Consider the following 20090-nt stretch of genomic DNA (forward strand, 5'->3'; position numbering starts at 1 on the left):
AAACCGCCAATGGGGCAGTAAAGAGCCCGGGCAGCCGAGCCAGACAGCTAACGCTCGCGCTCTAGAGCTAGTTCAATAGCTGTACATAGGACACCTCGCGGTCATATTGAAAATATTATGTTTATAATTGAATCGAACATAGATCACTGGTGTTGAGATAGAATATTAAATATAAAAATATATCTATGCACATGAAATAAGTGATATGGCAGCAAGTATCGTTTGCCAATGAAATATCAGTGAAGTACAAAAGGATGAATCAGGTTAATAGATGTATGTGCACACTAGTATGTCAACTATAGACTGAATTAATAATAAAGGTGACAATATATATTAGGTTGTAAGGTTTATTTTAAACAAACATAGTGATGGATATGTAGGTAGTCGTATATAACAGATGCTAATTGTAGATTACTAAAACACACCCAAGCATTCATCATGAACAATATCTATTGAGAGTCACAAGAGGATATAGGTACGAGAGGATATAGATACCCTGAATAAAACAGACAGAATATGGGGCCATCAGAACTCAAAGTTGGACAATGTCTGTAGATATTATGTCCTATTTACGTAAAGGTAAAACGTATACGAATGTTAATAAGATTATGGAGCATTGACACGATTAACGTGACACTGAAGCTGATACATGAATATCAAAGAAAAGCTGCAAATGTAAATCCTTCATTCAGGCCAGAGGGGCTGAGAGAGCTCAAACAATGAATCCATCGTGCCTCCTCCTGTAATAAAATCTGATCTAGGTTACCAGCTCTAGGTCCTAATTTAATCTGGGTGACACCCCAGAATTGAAGTAACTTGGTGTCGCCACCATGTAGTTGGTGCATATGTCTGGACAACGTAGTGTCCTCTTTCTGATTAATTGTACTCAGATGCTTAGAGATTCTCCTTCTTAATTGCTGTATGGTCTTACCCACATATAGTTTAGGACAAGGACATTTCGCTATATATATCACTCCGCTACTCTGACAGTTAATAAACTGCTTGATAGTGTAGATCTTACCATCGGGTGGATTAGCAAAAGTCTTTGTCGTGGGCATGAGAGGACAGAAGGAGCAGCGGCCACAAGGGTGGGAGCCTCTAACTAATGACCTTAGCCAAGTTTGTTGGGAATTATCTTTTATGGAATAATGGCTGTGTACCAGGAGTTCTCGTAAATTCTTACCACGGCGGTATGTGATACTCGGAGCTGATGAGATAACGCTTCCAAGGTCTGGATCGGTGGTAAGTATTGACCAGTGTTTTCTAAGGATGTCCATAACCTGGGAGGAACATACATCATATGTACCAATGCAACGAATGGTATTGGATGACTCAGTAGCAACGCGGTTTTTACTTGTGTCCTGAATTAAGTGCTGTCTGTTAGTTGCCTGCCAGTTACCAAGGGTCCAACCACATTTCCTTGCATTCAAAATTCATCACACCTCGCGCCTCACATCAGAAAATGGAAGAACTTTTTTTTATTACTGTTGGCAAAGTATCATTTTGGTATCGAAATCGCAATACTACACAAAGTATCAGTATCGAAGTCTAAATTCTGGTATCGTGACATCCCTACGCCTGATGCAGCTGGATTGGATTTATATGCAATTGAACAAGCTAGAGAAAAAAACAAGATATTCCGATTATTTCTACTGGACTAGGATTAATGATTCCACCTGAACGTTTTGGATTAATAGCTCCTCGGGTTGGCCTTAAAAGGCATAAATATGATGGGAGGGATAATAGACCAAGATTATTAAGGAGAGATTAAAGGGAATCACTTGCGAATTTAACCTTTTTTTTTTTTTTTTTAAGCAAGTTCCTTATTTCTGTTATATATTTTTAAGTTTTTTTGCGGTATTTTTTTTTCCACATGATGGGATGTATTTAAAATTAAATAATAGTTTTACATGTTTTCCTATGTTGGCCACCAGAGGGAGCACTTCCCAGAATTACAGCAAGGTGAATAAGGCAAAGCAACCTGACTCATAGCTGCTGTCAATGTGGGAGGGAATCTCACCCCCCTCCCTATTTTTGGCTACAAGCCAGGAAAAGGTGTCTTCAAATTGCTAAGCAGTGTCCGGCTCCCATTTTGGGAGAGATTGTACAAATGGCAGCTGGCAGAAGCTATAGAACACACCAAAAGGCTCAGGGTATATTCACACGCTTACTAAAAAAAGTCAAATGAAAATACGGAGCCGTTTTTTAATCAAACTAGCGTTTTTCGCTGCGTTTTTTTATGGCTGTTTTTCTATAGAGTCAATAAAAAACGGCTACAAAAACATCCCAAGAAGTGACATGCACTTCTTTTTCGCGGGCGTCTTTTTACGTGCCGTTTTTTGATAATGAGGTGTACAAAAACGCCACGTCGAACAGAATGCCTTGTTTCCCATTGAAATCAATGGCCAGATGTTTGTAGGCGTTCTTCTTTTGATTTTCTGCCTTTTTTCGGGAAGTTTACGGCCCGAAAAATGGCTCAAAACACTACGTGTGCACATACCCTAAGGGTATGTTCACACTGTTTATTTTCGGCCGTAAACGGCTGAAAAACAGCCGAAAAATCGGAAGCTGAACGCTTACAAACATCTGCCCATTAATTTCAATGGGAAATACGGCGTTCAGTTCCGACGTGGAGTTGCTAAAAAAAAACTTCTGAAAATCAGGAGCAGAGAAAACAGCTCTGTATTTTCAGACGTTTTTGATTTTGTGTTTGCACATACCCTAAGGGTATGTTCACACACAAACTCAAAAACGTCTGAAAATACGGAGCTGTTTTCAAGGGAAAACAGCTCCTGATTTTCAGGCGTTTTTGAAGCTGAAAATGAATTTGGAGCTTCTTTTCAGGCTTCTTTTGAGGCATTTTTTGAGGCGTTTTTCATAGTGTTCAATGGAAAATCAGCTCCAAAAAACGCCTCAAGAAGGAACATGCTACTTCTTTTTAGGCTGGGTTCACACTACCTATTTTCAGACGTAAACGAGGCGTATTATTGCTCGTTTTACGTCTGAAAATAGGGCTGCAATACGTCGGCAAACATCTGCCCATTCATTTGAATGGGTTTGCCGACGTACTGTGCAGACAACCTGTCATTTACGCGTCGTCGTTTGACAGCTGTCAAACGACGACACGTAAATGGACTGCCTCGGCAAAGAAGTGCAGGGCACTTCTTTGCCACGTAATTTGAGCTGTTCTTCATTGAACTCAATGAAGCACAGCTCAAGATTTACGAGCGTCTCAGAGCTGTCTCTGATATTGGGGACCACGGATCCGGTCCTATTGAGGCGTGCACCCACTTGTGGTCCAGTGCTGTGGTAATTTTCTGCTTCAGAGCTGTCTCAGACGCCTCGTAAATTACGAGGAGGAGCATTTACGTGTGAAACGAGGCAGCTGTTTACAGTCTGTCTTTTCACACGTAAATGCCTCTCATCGTGTGAACATACCCTTACGCTCCATTTTTTAAAACAGCGGCGTAAAAAGACGCCCTGTATGAGCTAAATGCTGTTTTTCCCATTGATTTCAATGGGCAGATTTTTGTAGGCGTTCAGCTTCCATTTTTTCAGGCGTAAACACCCCAAAATACGCCTGAAAACACTGCGTGTGAACATACCCTAAGAATGATGAAAGTGAAGTGAATGACTTTTCAGTTGACAGGCTCACACGGTGTGTATTTGACTTGTTTTTTTTGCGCATTTTACGTGCCAAAAAACGCATCAAAAAACGATTGATTACGCTTTTCATTTACATAATTGGTAAGGTGCACTGTTAGTACATACAATGCGCTTTTTTTACATACGCGTTTTTAAAAAACGCGTTGTGTTAATAAAGAAGTGTCAAGTCAATTCCTTTGCACGTAAAACACGCCAAATGTTCCCATAGTCAATGGGAGTCCTAATTATGCGCCAAAAAGCGCACACAAAATGCGTAAAAAAAACCTGCAAAAAAAGCGTCAAATGCTTGATTAAGCTTCACATTTACATCAATGGGAAAGCAAGCCGTTAGTTTTTTACGCAAGCGTTTTTAAAACAAAAGCGTTTTTGTGTGTGGGGGGGGGGGTGTGCTCGCCGCTGATTCGTCAAAACAGCTGAGAAGCGGCTATGAAGGATCAGCGGCGCGCCCGTGCATATTCCGCTGCACAAAAATAGGACACAGCTCTGCTGCGCGCGCGTACACACACACCGCTCTACTGCACGCGCACACTCCGCTCTACTGCACGCGCACACTCCGCTCTACTGCACGCGCACACTCCGCTCTGCTGCACGCACACACACAGATCTGCAACACGCGCAAACACATCTCTTCTACACACGCACACACAGCTCTGCTACACATATACACGCAGACACACACAGTTACAGCAGGTGTGCGGGGGGGGTCGTGAGAGGCGTGGGTGTGAGAGAGGGACAGACAGAGACACACATACCTTACCTGCAGTGCGGCCGGTCTTCATAATGTTGCCGGCTTTCCCCCTACAAACCAGCTTGGTTTCTGGGTCACTCTGAACTGCGCTTGCGCAGTACAGAGCCAGAAAGGCAGATGCAATGGACAGGAGCCGTTCATTGTGTCCTATGCACTGTGCTGCCGTATTTGAAATAAAACAGTAAGAAAGTGTTAATAAAAAAAAAACATTGTGTGTGAAAAAATAAATAAAGTCAATATAATATTTTATTAAATAAAAAGACATAAATTTATTAAAAAAGACATGACACTGTCCCTTTAGGGTCATTTTGTTAAATTCAGAGAAACAAGATCTAGTTCAAAAAGGAGATCGGGTAGCTCAGTTGTTAATACCCTCAAGTACTAATATGACGATAGTCAAAGGTCAAGCTCCTCAATTGATCACAGTACGAGTTGTCAAAGGATTTGGATCGGTCCAACTCACCTCATACACTCAGTTTACAAGGCCAACTTTCCTCTTTTTGCAGAACTACGTAGCCTTATGGCCAGGTGGCTCTCTCTCCCCGTGTCCTTTTTTGGGTACATCATGGTGGTCAAGATGACCCTTCTTCCTAAACTATTATATTTTTTCGAGACACTGCCTGTGGCAATACCCATAGGGGAATTGAGAACATTGCAGTCTTCCATCCTCAGATTCATATGGTACTCCGGCAGGCACAGAATCCCTAAATCTGTATTACTGTCTAGTAAATCTGCTGGGGGACTATCTGTTCCTGACGTTGTGAAGTATACTGGGCGTCTCATCTCCGCCGCATCCCCCTTTGGGGGTCCCTTTGGGCATACAACAAATGGACTGAAATAGAGAAACTCGGGATGGCCCTGATCCATCCTAACTCCATGTTATGGGGTGACCCCCTAGTCTTGCCTTCGTCTACTCTTTTGGGTCTCATGCTCTTTCAGAGAGAAATTTTGGAGGTCTGCGAGACACGCTTCCACCTGGCGTCGGAATGTCCGCCATTGACTTAGGTGTTATATACCCCTACTATACCAGGGGGCACCACCTCACAGATGGTCCGACTTTGGGCTAGGGCAGATATCGTCCACCTGGCTGATATGGTAAATCCCCTTACACTAGGTCTACAACCATTTTCTTACTTCCAACTGCACCATAAGGTCCCCTCTTTTGCATTTTACCACTACCTGCAAATTAGACACTATATGCAACAAACATTCGGATCCACTCAGGTCTCTAAGCCCACCAGATTTGAAAAATTATGTTGCCACAATAACACAACTAGGGGTCTTATATCTGCCATTTATAGCATATTGCTCTCCCCAGATAACTCCTCTCCACCTATAGATAGATATATGACTAAGTGGGAAACCATACTGGGTAGACCCGTCCCTTCCTCATTGTGGCAGATAATTTGGTCAAAAGCAGCTAAAATGTCTCTCTGTACAACGTAAGAAGAAAACCAATATAAAATCCTTATGTTCTGGTATAACACCACTACCCTCTTACATAGCTTCAACCCGAGCATCCCATCAGATTGTTGGCGATGCCAAAGTCGGAGGTGTGACCAGTTTCATATTTATTGGGACTGCCCCCTTGTGTAGCGGTTCTGGTTGGAGGTTAAGAATCTGACTAATGCAGTGTTGCAGCAGGATATTCCCCTGGACCCTCTACATTATTTACTAAATGTCTCTCCTCGGTCTATAGGGAAAGACTATTCCACCTCATTCTCACAGCGGCTAAAACCTTGATTGCGTGGAAATGGAGACAAATTACACCGCCCTCCAACACTGATTTGTTGACTAGGATTAGGGAGATCCACATATAGAACATATGACTGCATCACTTTGCAACTCTTTGGACAAATTTAAATAATTTGGGATCCTTGGGACAAGTACCGGTTACCAGTATCCTTGGGATAGACCCTTGACCGACCTCTTGGAGGCCTCTGTCTACATTCTGTCTATCGTTCCCCCCTTTCCTTCCTTTTGTCTAGTTCGATCTCCCTAAAGTGCTCTAATCTAATAAAGTTTGTTATGCACTTTTTCTCACTGGTAACATGCAAATTATTGTATTGCGGATCTGATTTGATTTCCATGTCTGCCTATTAGGCATTTCTAATATGGTTTGTACGGCCTGCCTGTACGACTCTATGTTTTGTGTGTTTCTTGAAAAACCTTTCAATAAAAATACAGTTGAAACCAAAGGATTTGGATCAACAGATCCTTTAAATAGTGGAGCAAAAAAGTGGGTACATTCTCCCAAAGGAGGGGCTCCTCCTGGAGCTGCAGAAGTTATTGCAAGGGGCAATGATAACACAGTTCATGTGATGAAACCAGGACAAGAAAAATGGGAATACATTCCCGCAGAAAGTTGTTATTTACGGGAATAACGTGTGTTTCTCTTTCCAGAATGCTCCAATCTGGATGATGCTAAGCACAATATGCCTACTTACGGTCCATTTGGTCGAGCCCATTATGGTGGGAAGCCGTCTACAATCCATTTCTAATAAAGGAAATTGGTCTTGGGCTAATTCCACAAAGCGCCGAATACAGGACACTTATACTTGTAAATCGAATCGGAGATGCGTGATCGCAAATGTGATGGCTCATGATGTTAAAATGTGGAAAGAAATAGGAGGAAATCGAATGTATGCACAGGGTAATGGACCTAACCCTCGAATAGAGATAACAAATAAAACTGTAATAAAGTGTTGCTTTATCAATAAGACTTGTATGTTCGACTGGGACCAACAGAAGACAACACCGGCTGTGTTAAAAGCCTTGATCTGCTGTACCACCAATGTATACAATAACTCTATTAGTTTGAAAGGACAATATACATTGATGTGTCATAATGGTACGGTAATTATGAATAGAAGTCATTGGATACAGACAATAACATATGCAAATGACGCCTAAAGTAAATACAGATAAGGCTTCGTTCACATCTGCCTCAGGGCTCCGTTTATGGGTTCCGTCTAAGCTTTCCGTCAGGGGAACACATGAACGAAACCGTGACTGAAACAAACAGAAACCAATGTTTTCCGTTTGCATCACCATTGATTTCAATGGTGACAGATCCGGTGCAAATGGTTTCCGTTTGTCATCGTTATTTAAGGGTTCCGTCGTTTTGACGCAATCAATACCATAGTGAACTGCGCTATTCATTCCGTCAAAACGACGGAACTCTTAAACAACGGTGACAAACGGAAACTATTCGCATCTGATCCTTCACCATTGAAATCAATGGTGATTCAAACGGGAACCTATGGTTTCCGTTTCTTTCAGTCCGGGTTCAGACGGAACTCAAATATGAACGAAGCCTAATATAGTAAGAATACCTGCCACATGTCAAAATGTCTCAACAGGACTCGGAAGACAGTTATACATCTTAATGTAACTTTTCCTGTGTTGCCTAAGTGTTTGTGAAATCGAAGAGCCCGGTATGATACATTGCTAGGAAGAGTTTGAGCTGGAGCAGGGATCCTTAAATCAATGGACATAGAAACACTTCAAATTAAAGTTGTGGGAGCAGGAACGTATATAGCACAGTTAGTCAGTATCCAAGCTCAATGGATGCCTTCAATGCTCCTACCTGCCCAATTATCTCTACAATATGACACAGAGATTATTATTTTACTTAACAGATCGATATATCAACAATATGTTATAGATGAAAATATTACTCGTGTATTAACTTTACTATGTATAGTTTGCAGTATATATATATATGCGTTGCATAAAAAAGACAAAGCGCAATCTGATTTAATGACTAACAATGAACAACTATGGAGAAATATATTAAAGAATGTGATTCCTAAAGATCGATGTTTGTTACCTAAACCAGAATCCACTATATGTACAGATTCCTTATGTATAGGGCAGTTTATGTATTTTCAAGTGCTGCCCAACTAATGTGTAAATATATTGTTATCCCAGCTATGTTAGGCCCACCAAGTTCTCCTTATCAATACTGGTTACCCCATTTTAATCGCAGATTTATTGATGGGGATAATAAAACGTGTACTAACACTTTGGACGGTTTAGTCTGTGGGCGCCCACAGTTTATGGACCGTGTTTATTACAACATTCGGTGAGTATATGTTCATTTACTGTATTGCCACAAGAATTTAAAATGTTTGTAGAAATAGGGCCACAATTTGTATGTATAGTAACTGATGATAGTAAAATATTAAATAGTTATAATCTGACTACCTTTTGCTGGATGTCTTCAAAACGTTAGTTTCCTAACATGGAATAACCAGTTATACCTTTTTTACCTGGTGAGAAAAAACAAAAAGCTAGATTATTGGCATCTTGACATTTTCCTATGGAAAAATTGTCCATTTCATTAGAACATTTGTTGGTTCTTCTTCAAAAGACAGAACATATGAAAAAGCATTTACAAATTTGCAATAGAAATCCAGTTATAAAAGATACAGTTATAGTGGGCAAACAATTAGTATCTATAGCCTCTAAAATTCAAGCCGACACAGGCCACCATTGGTATGATATTTTTAATGTATGGTCTCCTTCAGCTACGGGTGTGCTAAATTTGTTATTACATCCTATGCTTATAGTACTAATTATATGTCTTTTATTAACCCTTTGGAATTGTTGCATTACGCATAAAATATGTAAAACTAAGACACCCGAAATGATTCCATTAAAGGCGTTTTACACCTCCTGATGACCTAACCACCAGATAGGTCATCAGTACATGATCTGTGGGGGTCCGATACCCGGACCCCGCACAGATCAGCTGGTTCGGTGCCTAAATAATGTTGCTATATCATAGGTTTCGAACAAATTGAGCGTTGTCTGAGCCAGCATTGTTTTGGACTAAGTCTTGTGCTTTTGATTTTCTCAAGGCCTGGAGATGGCCACTCCAGGTTATGGGGGGATCAAATAAACAATACGTACGCTGATTTAAAGTGTGCATGCACTGGCTATTGCCACGTTGCATAATGTGCCAAATGTACTGTAAAAATTGGGGACTTTCTCAATGCTGATTAGAAGCTCTTGTAACGAAGAGAAAGGATCCAGCGATGTATGGTGTAGATAAGGGAAAACTGAGTTCCCACTTTATTGAAAAATAATCCACGAACAGTGACACAAAGTAACGGAAACACCAGGAGGGTAACAAGGTGGTGGAATGGCAAAGAATGAAGCTCTTGTACCTGCAACTCTGAGAGATGCCTCTATGCAATGTCAAATTTCCCATTTGAGTTCTCTGATCAGCATCGGGGGGGCTTCCCGGTTGATGACCTGTCAGATGATACTTAACTCAGTGGTGATGTAAGTAACCTTTATCCTTTGTATATCTTTACAAAAGTAGGACATTATTTCACCAAAGATTATTATTGCTTAATATTGAGTTTAATAAACTATAATTAGTTAAACTATAATTAGTTTATTATAAGTGTGAGTCTCTCTTTAAATGGTTTATGAACCCAACTTTTGTAGTAGTTGGCAAAACAACCATACACTATAATGCACTGACAGCTGCCCATACAGTATAATGCCCCTATAATTTCCCGATACAGTATAATGCCCCCATAGCTGTCAACATACAGTATAATGCCCCTTTAGCTGCCCCATACAGTATAATGTCCGCTCAGCTGCCAACATACACTATAATGCCCCCTCAGCTGCCCATACAGTATAATGACTATAGCTTCTGTGATGCAGTGTAATGCCCCTTTAGCTTCCACCATAAAGTATAATGCCCCCTCAGCTGCCACTATACACTATAATGCCCCCTCAGCTGCCCATACAGTAAAATGCCCCTATAGCTTCCCCCATACAGTATAATGCTGACTTAGCTGCCCCCATACAGTATAATGCCCCCTAAGCTGCCCCTAGTGTCAGTGCCCACATATAAAGTACCAGTACCCACGTAGATAGTGCCACAAACCCTTAAAGATAGTGTCACCCACCTGTAGATAGCGGTACCCCCCCTGTAGCCATTGGGACTTCCTCTAGGGGAGGAATCCACAGCCAGAGCATCAGACAGTATATGGACAGTGACTCAGTGGCTCCTCCTGGAGCGGAATCCCCGGTTGGAGCGTTGCCGACGCTGTGGCAGGGGATTCCCGCTCAAGGAGGAGCCCCTGACCCTATGAGCGGAATCCCCGTCCAGAGCGTCGGCAACACTCTGGCAGGTGATTCCGCTCCTGGCAAAGCTACTGACGTCACTGTCCATATATGTCAAGGGCTTCCCCGGGCTCAGCGCTTAAAGACAATCTTTCACCTGCCCATACATCTGCAGCATGTAATTGGCAGGGCTGCACAAACTCTGGGGCACTTTACAGTTTTTTCCTACTCTTCTCTGTTATTTAGATATCGGTGCCATTAAATTTGGCGCCCGATATTCAAATAACCCCCTGAAATGTCAATGAGGCGTGTAATGGCAAGGGGGCGTGTAATATCGCTGTGACACTGTCCAATCAGCTACGGACAGTGCCACAGCAAGAGCTGGAGGAAGGAGAGCGCGTGCACGCGCAGCTCGGAAGCTGCACACGCGCCCTCTCACTCACTCACTCTTCAGCACTCGGCAGACAAGTACAAGACTGTGTGATCTCTCGCGATAAACCAGGGGGCAGTGTTCTATGGATCAGGCTTTACACTATCCTTGTGTGGATTCCCAGGCTCTGACACTGGACTTTATTCACTGCAGCCCCAAATAGCCCCGTGAGCACACCTGTACTGGAGAAGGAATTTCAAGTCCCTCTACCAATCCTACCTGCCATTCCATAGAAATCCAGTTCCGAAAAATAGACTTGAAAAAACATAAGCAAACAACATTTTGCTGAGAAACCCAAATTTCCTGGATTCCTCACCCATCTTAACAAGATGAGAAGTACATCCCCTCTAGTACTTTCCCAGTCACAGCTTACAGCAGATGTTCTCATGTTTTAAAATAGAATTTCAACTAACATCAGGACGCAGCGTTATGCCTTCAAAGAAACGCAAAAAAGAAAAATATAAATCTGAAATATATAAAAATATACCATGAAAAATGCTATTAAATGCTGTGTGTAAACTCAGCCTAAAATGGTTTAGATAACACATTTTCAAATATTAAAAAAAGTAACTAGAAAATAGCCCCATTCTTAAAGGGAATGTGTCGCGAATTAAAAAAAATTCACGCAAGTTACTTATTTTTTTTATATTTTTTTTTTTTTTGGTTTATGGTTTTTTTTCTTCCACAAAGTGGAAAGTATTAAAAATTAAATAATAATTTGACATGATTTCCTATTTTGGCCACCAGAGGAAGCACTTCCCAGAATTACAGCAAGGTGAGTCAGGCAAGGTGACTAGACTCACAGCTCCTGTAAATGTGGTGGGGAGGCTCACCCGCCCTCCCTATTTTTGGCTCCAAGCCAGGTAAAGCTGTCTCCAAATTGTCAACCATTGTCCAACTGCCATTTTTGAGGAGATTGTAGCATGCTAGATGGCAGAAGCTCTAGAACACACCAAAAGGCTTAGGGTATGTTCACACGTCTTAACAAATTACGTCTGAAAAACGTCCAAAGAAGTGACATGCACCTCTTTGACACGGGTGTCTTTTTACGTGCCGTCTTTTGACAGCGACGCGTAAAATTACACCTCGTGGGAACAGAACATCGTAAAACCCATTGCAAGCAATGGGCAGATGTTTGTAGGCGTAATGGTGCCGTCTTTTCAGGCGTAATTCGAGGCGTAAAACACCCGAATTACGCCTGAAAACACTGCGTGTGAACATGCCCTAAGAATGATGAAAATCAAGTGGGAAGACCCTGTGGTGAATGACTGTTCAGTTGACAGGTTCACACGGCGTGTATTTTACATGGTTTTTGTCGCATTTTATAAATGTTTGATTAAGCTTCCCATTTACATCAGTGGTAGAGTGCGCTGTTAGTACATACAGCGCGCTTTTTACGTGATTGTATTTAAAAAGCGTGTTGCGTAAAAAAGGAGACGTCTGGTCAATTTTTGGGTGCAAAAAACGCTCCAAATGTTCCCATAGTCAGAGTCCTAATTATGTCCCCTGGTGGCGGTGGGTACCAGGGTAATAATGGGGGGTCAGTGCTAGCCTTTTTACTGGCTAACACTATGCCCCGCCTTAGTAATGGACGTCGTCAAACAGACAACTGCCATTACTAAGGCGCTATTAAAGTATTAAAAAAAAACAGACATAAGTATTTTATTTTTATTGAAATAAAAACTCCCCCACAAGACCCTCGTTAACCATTTTATTTTTAATTTTTTTTTAAAAACGTAGATTATCGCAGTAGTCCACCGAATCTACGATGTAGTCAAATATGTCCAGCGGACCCAGCAAAGCAAAAAAATAAAGTTAGTAATATGAAAAAAAAAATACTTCTACTCCCCTAAAGCAGACGTCTGTCTTCTCCCCTGCACTGCAAAAGAAACTAGATATCAATGAACTGGGATGGGAGCTAGAGATGCAGCAGAAATATTAATAGTTATTTCTAATTCTGGCGCATCATGGAGCTCCCCACACACACTTGTACCCCGCCACACTCACACACACGTGCCACCCCACACACACCTACCCCCCCCCCACACCTATCGCCCCACAGACACCACCCCAACACACGTCCCCCCCACACGCACACCCCCCCCCTCATGTACCCACACACATACCACCCAGTCTTACACAACCCCCCCACATGCACCCCCGGCTCCCCACACACAAACCCCCCAAACATGCAGCCGTACCACAAACAACCCCACACGCACCCCCACCCCAAACATGCAGCCGCGGCACACACAAACCCCCCCCCCCATGCAAGCACCACCCCAAATATGCAAAACACCCGCACACACAACTTACCTGCAGTGCAGCCAAAATGGCAGCGGCTTTTTCCCTACAAACCAGCTTCTATGCTGGGTTGCTCTGAACTGCGCATGCCACAGAGCATGCGCTGTACAGAGCTAGACGGCAGAAGCACAGGATATAGGAACGGGAGCCGTTCCTATGTCTTATGCCCTGTAGCTGCCATATTTCATCTGTGTATGTGTTGTGAAGAGACAAATACACAGACGAAATAAAAAATGGCAGCCACAGTACAGTAAAGTGTAAATAAAAAAACATTTTGTGACAAAAAATAAAGTAAATATATTTTATTGAATAAAAACACATAAATTAATAAAAAAAAAAAATCATGACACCTTTCCTTTAACCTCTATATAGGGAGCATCTCTAGTCCTCAAGGATTCGGTATGTCTATGGATTCTCGGACAACCCCTTTATTTTTAGTGGGCATTGTGTAATGTTTCAGTTCCTCTGTGGTGGTGCTGTCAGTTCCTCCATAGATTATAGCAGATTGCTAGAAGTCCTAGCAACGGGACAGCCTGGCATCTGTTTGTCACACCTCAGAAAATTAGAATATTGGGTAAAAGTTGAAGATTGTAGACTCATGGTGTGACACTCTAATCAGATAAACAACACAAAACACCTGCAAAGGTTTCCTAAGCCTTTAAATGGTCCAACAGTCTGGTTCAGTAGGCTACACAATCACGGGGAAGACTGCTGACTTGACAGTTGTCCAGAAGACAGTCATTGACACCCTCCACAAGGAGGGTAAGCCACAAAAGGATATTGCTAAAGAAGCTGGCTGTCCACAGAGTGCTATATCATATCCAAACATTAATAGAAGGTTGAGAGGAAGGAAAAAGTGTGGCAGAAAAGGTACACAAGCAACAGGGATAACCGCAGCCTTGAAATGATTGTCACGAAAAGGCCATTCAAGAATCTGGGGGAGATTCACAAGGAGTGGACTGCGGCTGGAGTCATTGCTTTAAGAGCCACCACACACAGACATATCCAGGACATGGGCTACAACTGTCGCATTCCTTGTGTCAAGCCACTCATGACCCAGAAACAACATCAGAAGCGTCTTACATGGGCTAAAGAGAAAAAGGACTGGTCTGTTGCTCAGTTGTACAAAGTCATGTTTTCAGATGAAAGTAAATGTTGCATTTCATTTGGAAATCAAGGTCCCAGATTCTGGAGGAAGAGTGGAGAGGCATCAATCCAAGTTGTTTACCGTCCAGTGTGAAGTTTCCACAGTCAGTGATGGTTTGGGGGGCCATGTCATCTGCTGGTGTTGGTCCACTGTGTTATATCAAATCCAGAGTCAACGCAGCCGTCTACCAAGAAATTTTCGAGCACTTCATACTTCCCTCTGCTGACAAGCTTTATGGAGATGCTGATTTCATTTTCCAGCAGGACTTGGCACCTATCCACACTGCCAAAAGTACCAATACCTGGTTTAATAACCACAGTATAACTGCGCTTGATTGGCCAGCAAACTCGCCTGACCTAAACTCCACATAGAATCTATTGGGTATTGTCAAGGGGAAGATGAGAGACACCAGACCCAACAATGCAGACGAGACGAAGACTGCTATCAAAGCAACCTGGGCTTCTATAACACCTCAGCAGTGCCATAGGCTGATCGCCTCCATGCCACGCCACATTGATATCACCTCAGCAGAGCCACAGGCTGGTTGTGGGTGAGCCCAGTCAAAAGTTTGCTATGGGGCCCGGTCTTTCCTAGTTCCGCAACATATGCTTATTGGGCACAAAGACTCATCGTAGCAGGAATTGCCCTGCACTTTTTCTCCTAACACCTCCCGTTGCCTCCCCTCTAGACATCTCTGACGTTTAGGCCAAGCTGCTGCGTCAGACACCGCTTGGTCCAAATCCCTAGCTTGCGCCGTGCAGTTAGGATTCGGTGCGTGTGCAGTGTCTTTCCCTGCTATGGGCATCAGCTTCACAGATGTGCTGTGCATGCGTCAATCTTGGTCCCATATTTACTGCTCTCTTAATAGAACCCGGATTGGATTTACAGCAGTTCTGGCAACCTAAATATTATCTAATTCCTAAGAGCTGCATAAAAAGAGAAAGCTTATTATTTATGTCTCCTTCTCTTCCACTACAGTCGTAACCTACAGGGCAATACACACAGAAGAAAAGAAGAAATGATCCAGCGCTGAGTCGTACTTTGGATTTAAAAAGGAAGCAGTATTCCCACCTTTATTGGGGTATTGAAATAAAATTGAAGGGAGACGCAGTCCCAAGACGTGTGTGAATAGTAGGCGGTTTGCCCTGGCCTACGCGTTTCAAGCACGAGCTGTGCTCTTACTCATGGCAAAAAGAATGTGAAAAAGCTTTTCACATTCTTTTTGCCATGAGTAAGAGCACAGCTCGTGCTTGAAACGCGTAGGCCAGGGCAAACCGCCTACTATTCACACACGTCTTGGGACTGCGTCTCCCTTCAATTTTATTTCAATACCCCATTAAAGGTGGGAATACTGCTTCCTTTTTAAATCCAAAGTACGACTCAGCGCTGGATCATTTCTTCTATTTGCATACCGCAAGCCGTAGCGGGGATCCGAGCGGAGAGTCTGGAGACACATCAAACTGGTGAGCTGGAGGTTTCCTCCTGGCAATACACACACACACACACACGATGGACACAGCGACATTAGAACAGCAATACAGCCTATCTATCTATCTAATATCTATCTATGTCGTGGGCTGGCTTGGCGGGTATATAAGGTGTGCGATAGGCTGTCTGAACACATATCAATCGTTGTTGCCATGGGTAAAAGGGGCGATTTATCAGAGTTGCAAAAAGGGATGATTATTGGCTTTAGGGCCAAGGGTGGCAGTATTTCTCAAATAGCGCAGTTTGTGAACTGTTCGCGTGCTGCTGTGGTATAAGTATGGTGAAATTCTCATTGTATACTAATTGACAGCGATGAGCTCTTCACGTGTCGGCCACAACAGTATAAATACTGAGCATTATCTGTATATAGATACCTTGTACATTAAACGGTGCAGCATGTTCACTATATACATTGTACAGATGCTCAGCATCAATTGACATTATACATGCTTAAAAAAGAAATCAATGGTATTCAACACCAGTAAAGGAGTCCATAACAATGCAAGTTTTTGGGAGTCTTCCTACATTAGTGTAGCGGTTTTAATCAGTGTAATGCTCGTTGTTCTTAGATGGTGGATGAAGAAGAATGCCACACAGTCACGTTGTACTGTTTGGTGTTAATTGGACAAATCGCACCATTGGAAATAACTGCGGTGCACCACGTGCCATTGATGTGAGATCACCTACATCAGCTACGTAGGTTCGCGAGGGCTGAACAACACGCTACAGTGGGAAGATCACCGTGAAAATCAACCAGGGGGCTACCAGACGTGTGTCTAAAACATCAGTTCAGCGAACCCTACTGCGTATGTGGCTCCAAAGCAGACGGATGGACACTGCTCCTATGCTAACAAAGGTGCATCGGAAAAAAAGTCTTCAATTTGCACGGCAGTATCAGAATTGGACCACCGATGATTGGCAAAGCGGTGTCTTCTCTGATGAGTCACGTTTTCTGCTTCATCGAACGAATGGACCTTGGCGTGTCAGGCAAGAAACATCAGAAAACAAACACCCTGCAACCATTGCAGGAAGGACACAAGCTGGTGGCGGCAGCGTTTGGGGAATTTTTTCATGGCATTCTCTGGGCCCACACATCCATGTGAAAGTCACTCTTAACTGATCTGGGTATGAATCCATCGTTGCAGATCACGTCCACCCATACATGCTGTTTGTCTTCCCTGGGGCAGATGGAATCTTCCAGCAAGACAATGCGACATGTCACATGGCTAGAAATGTCTGACAGTGGTTGGAAGAGCACGACCAGGACATCCAAGTACTTCCCTGGCCCCTAATTCGCCAGACCTGTACCCAATTGGGCATCTATGAGACCAATCTCGATCGTCTTGTTCGCTCTATGGATCCTCCCCCACGCACCCTCCAGGAAATGTGGGGTGCACTACAGTCAGCATGGCTCCAGATACCTGAGACAACCTACCAGCACCTTATTGAGTCTATCCCAGCCTGTCTAGCTGCTGTCCGTGCTGCACATGGCGGTCAGGTCCCCTGCACACGGCCGTAGCCGTGTGCACAGTCCATGATTACGGGTACGGACGGCCGTGGACTGTCACCCGGGCTCCCATTATAAAGTATAGTAGCACGGTGTGCTCGCGAGATCATGCTGTGCTGTGAATAAGTCACACAGAAACGTTACCGAAGTTTCGGGAATGTGAACAGACATTGCATCCTGCCTGGGGGGGATGTCTATTCACTCTCAAGACACTTCGGTAAAGTTAATTTGGGAGTATGTGACAGCACATACTCAGGAACGACAAACCATGAGTTCTGGATGCCCTCTCGATACCTTGGGAGTTACACCTTGCTTATGTATTTCCACCAGTCCCTATGGACCCAAAGTTCTTTGAGAAGATCAGATGGAAACAAGTCTCGGTAATTGCCATTTGCCCCTACTAGCCGAAGAGAGCCTGGTTTGCTCAATTGATGACCAGGAGCACGAGAGTCTTCTGGAGACTACCCCTGATTCCGCACCTGGTGACACAGGATGGCCGATGCAGTTCACACCTCGATCGTCTCCATCTGACGGCATGGAGGTTTACAGCTCCCTTTTGAGGGGATCTGGCTTGTCCGAGGGGGTCATTAATACCCTCCTGCAGTCCAGAGGTAGGAACACAAACAAGATCTATCTAAGGATTAAGATTGCTAGTGTCAGGTGGTGCAGAAACAAACAGGTCACTTCTGAACATTCTTCTGAGATATCCTGAGTTTTATGCAGAATGGATTTGACAGGGGCTCTAAACCTGCCATGATCAGAGTGCAGATTTCTGCCTCGTCAGCAGTTCTGGGGAAGAAATTGTTAAGTGAACCCTTAATACAAAGGTTTGTCAAAGCCGTCCAGAAAATCAGGCCTGCCATTTCCTATCCAGTCCCAAAATGGGATCTTGCTCTTATCTTGGACATTCTTTGTTATCCCCCTTTGAACCCTTGCAGAACATTGACCTGAAACATCTAGCTCTCAAGGTCTGTTTCCTGGTGGCTATAACGTCAGCGAAACGTGTTAGTGAGATCCAAGCATTGGGTGCTGTTGAACCTTACCTCTTTTTTCTTCAAGACCGAATCTTGCTCAGAATCCTACCTAATTTTATCCCTAAGGTGGCTTCACCGCAGAATATTAACCAGCAGATTGAACTGCCAATCTTTTACCTAGATCCCTCCTCAGAGGAAGAGGACAAACTCAATTCCTTGGATGTCGTGAGGGCTTTGGAAGTCTATCTGAATCGCACTGAAGCGTTTAGGAGGTCGAATCATCTTTTTATCTCCTTCCATGGCAGAAGTAGAGGCCAGAAGGTCTCTAGGGCAGCCCTGTCCAGATGGATAAGGGAAGCGATTACCCTCTTCTATAAACAAGCAGGTCTTCAGGCCCCATGACCTATTAGAGCCCATTCAACTCACGCAAATGCAACATCTTGGGCCAAGAGAAATCCTGTTCCAATGGACCAGATCTGCAGGACTGCCTCATGGAGTACACCTCATACATTTGTAAATCATTATAGACTAGACATCAGAAGGACTGGGGAAGCAGCCTTTGGTCAAGTAGTGTTAGAGTCCGCGGTTAATAGTAACCCACCCTAAGTTGATTAATTGCTAAATCCCCATTGGTGCTGCTGCTGTGGACGTCAAGGAAAGTGTAATTTCTACTCACTGTAAATTCTGTTTCCTTTAGTCCCAGCAGTAGCACTGCTTTCCCGCCCAATAAAGGTTATGTTTTGTTCAGCAAGCTTTAAGGTTTTATTTTGTCATTACTTGGTAGTACACAATGCAGCTAAGTAGCAGGTATCCTATATAGGGTGCCTAATTAAATAATTAGTTAATTGATACTGTCTGTCCTATTTTCCAGGAGGATAAAATCCCCATTGGTGCTTCTGCTTAGACTAAGGCCTCATTTACACGAGCGTGTGCGTTTTGCGCGCGCAAAAAACGCTGCGTGTTGCGCGCGTTGACATTGCGTTTTGGCTGCGTATACGCAGCGTTGGTGCGTTTTAAACGCGCGCACGACTAGCGTTTTCAACGCGCGTCAAAAACGCAGAGGAGATTCATGGCAAGCCAGCCTACAAATATGCCAACTGGCCCAACCCCTGCTTGCTGGGAGAAGCAGGTTTAGCACCATAATCTCCGCCTCTGCCGAGCTCGTCGATGTGTGGAATGTGGCTTTGGCATTATGTCGCGCAGGTGGCGTGTCTTTGGGACGACAATGCAATTGTCCATGCAGAATGTGACACGTGTTATAGAATTGTGTGTCGGTCTGCATAACTTCTGCTGCATTAATGATGCTATCTTTGATGCAGCAAATATCCTTACACATGCAGGCAGCAGCCTCAGTGTCCCGGTTATTCCTCTCGGCCGATCTCTCTCATCCTGGCTTCGCGTGAGGGATACTTTGGCGGCATATTTTGAGTGTCGATCTGGAGCCGCACCGTGGGTGCGTGATGACCTTTGAAGGGTTCTCTGTTGTTTGTCGGCTTCCCTACACACGTCACATGTGGCCTGGGGTTTTTCTGTTTTTCGTGGTTGTTCTTGGGTTAGGGACTTGCAAAACAAGAGGAGTCTTGACGCGGGCTGCGACCTTACATCTGTCGGGGTTTGAGCAGGACTTTAGAAAGTTTGCAACCTTCTTTCTGGAGATAGAATGTTGTGTGGGCTAAAGTTTGGAAAGTCCAATTGCTAGTGTACATAGTTTGCCTCGGGGCCCATGACAGCACCTA

At 43.6% G+C, this 20090-nt stretch overlaps 1 long non-coding RNA gene across 4 annotated transcripts in view; it reads left to right on the forward strand.

Annotated features, from left to right (window-relative positions):
* The window catches only part of LOC142749827 (uncharacterized), a 24894-nt gene extending 16275 nt beyond the window's left edge, over positions 1–8619 (forward strand). For all 4 annotated transcript variants that reach the window (XR_012882471.1, XR_012882470.1, XR_012882469.1 and 1 more), the window contains one exon: positions 6818–8619. This is a non-coding gene — a long non-coding RNA (uncharacterized LOC142749827). The remainder of the gene's footprint in view (positions 1–6817) is intronic.
* Positions 8620–20090: the final 11471 nt, after the last annotated feature.

Source organism: Rhinoderma darwinii, chromosome 3 (assembly GCF_050947455.1).
Source record: "Rhinoderma darwinii isolate aRhiDar2 chromosome 3, aRhiDar2.hap1, whole genome shotgun sequence".
NCBI classification, from domain to species: Eukaryota; Metazoa; Chordata; class Amphibia; order Anura; family Rhinodermatidae; genus Rhinoderma; species Rhinoderma darwinii.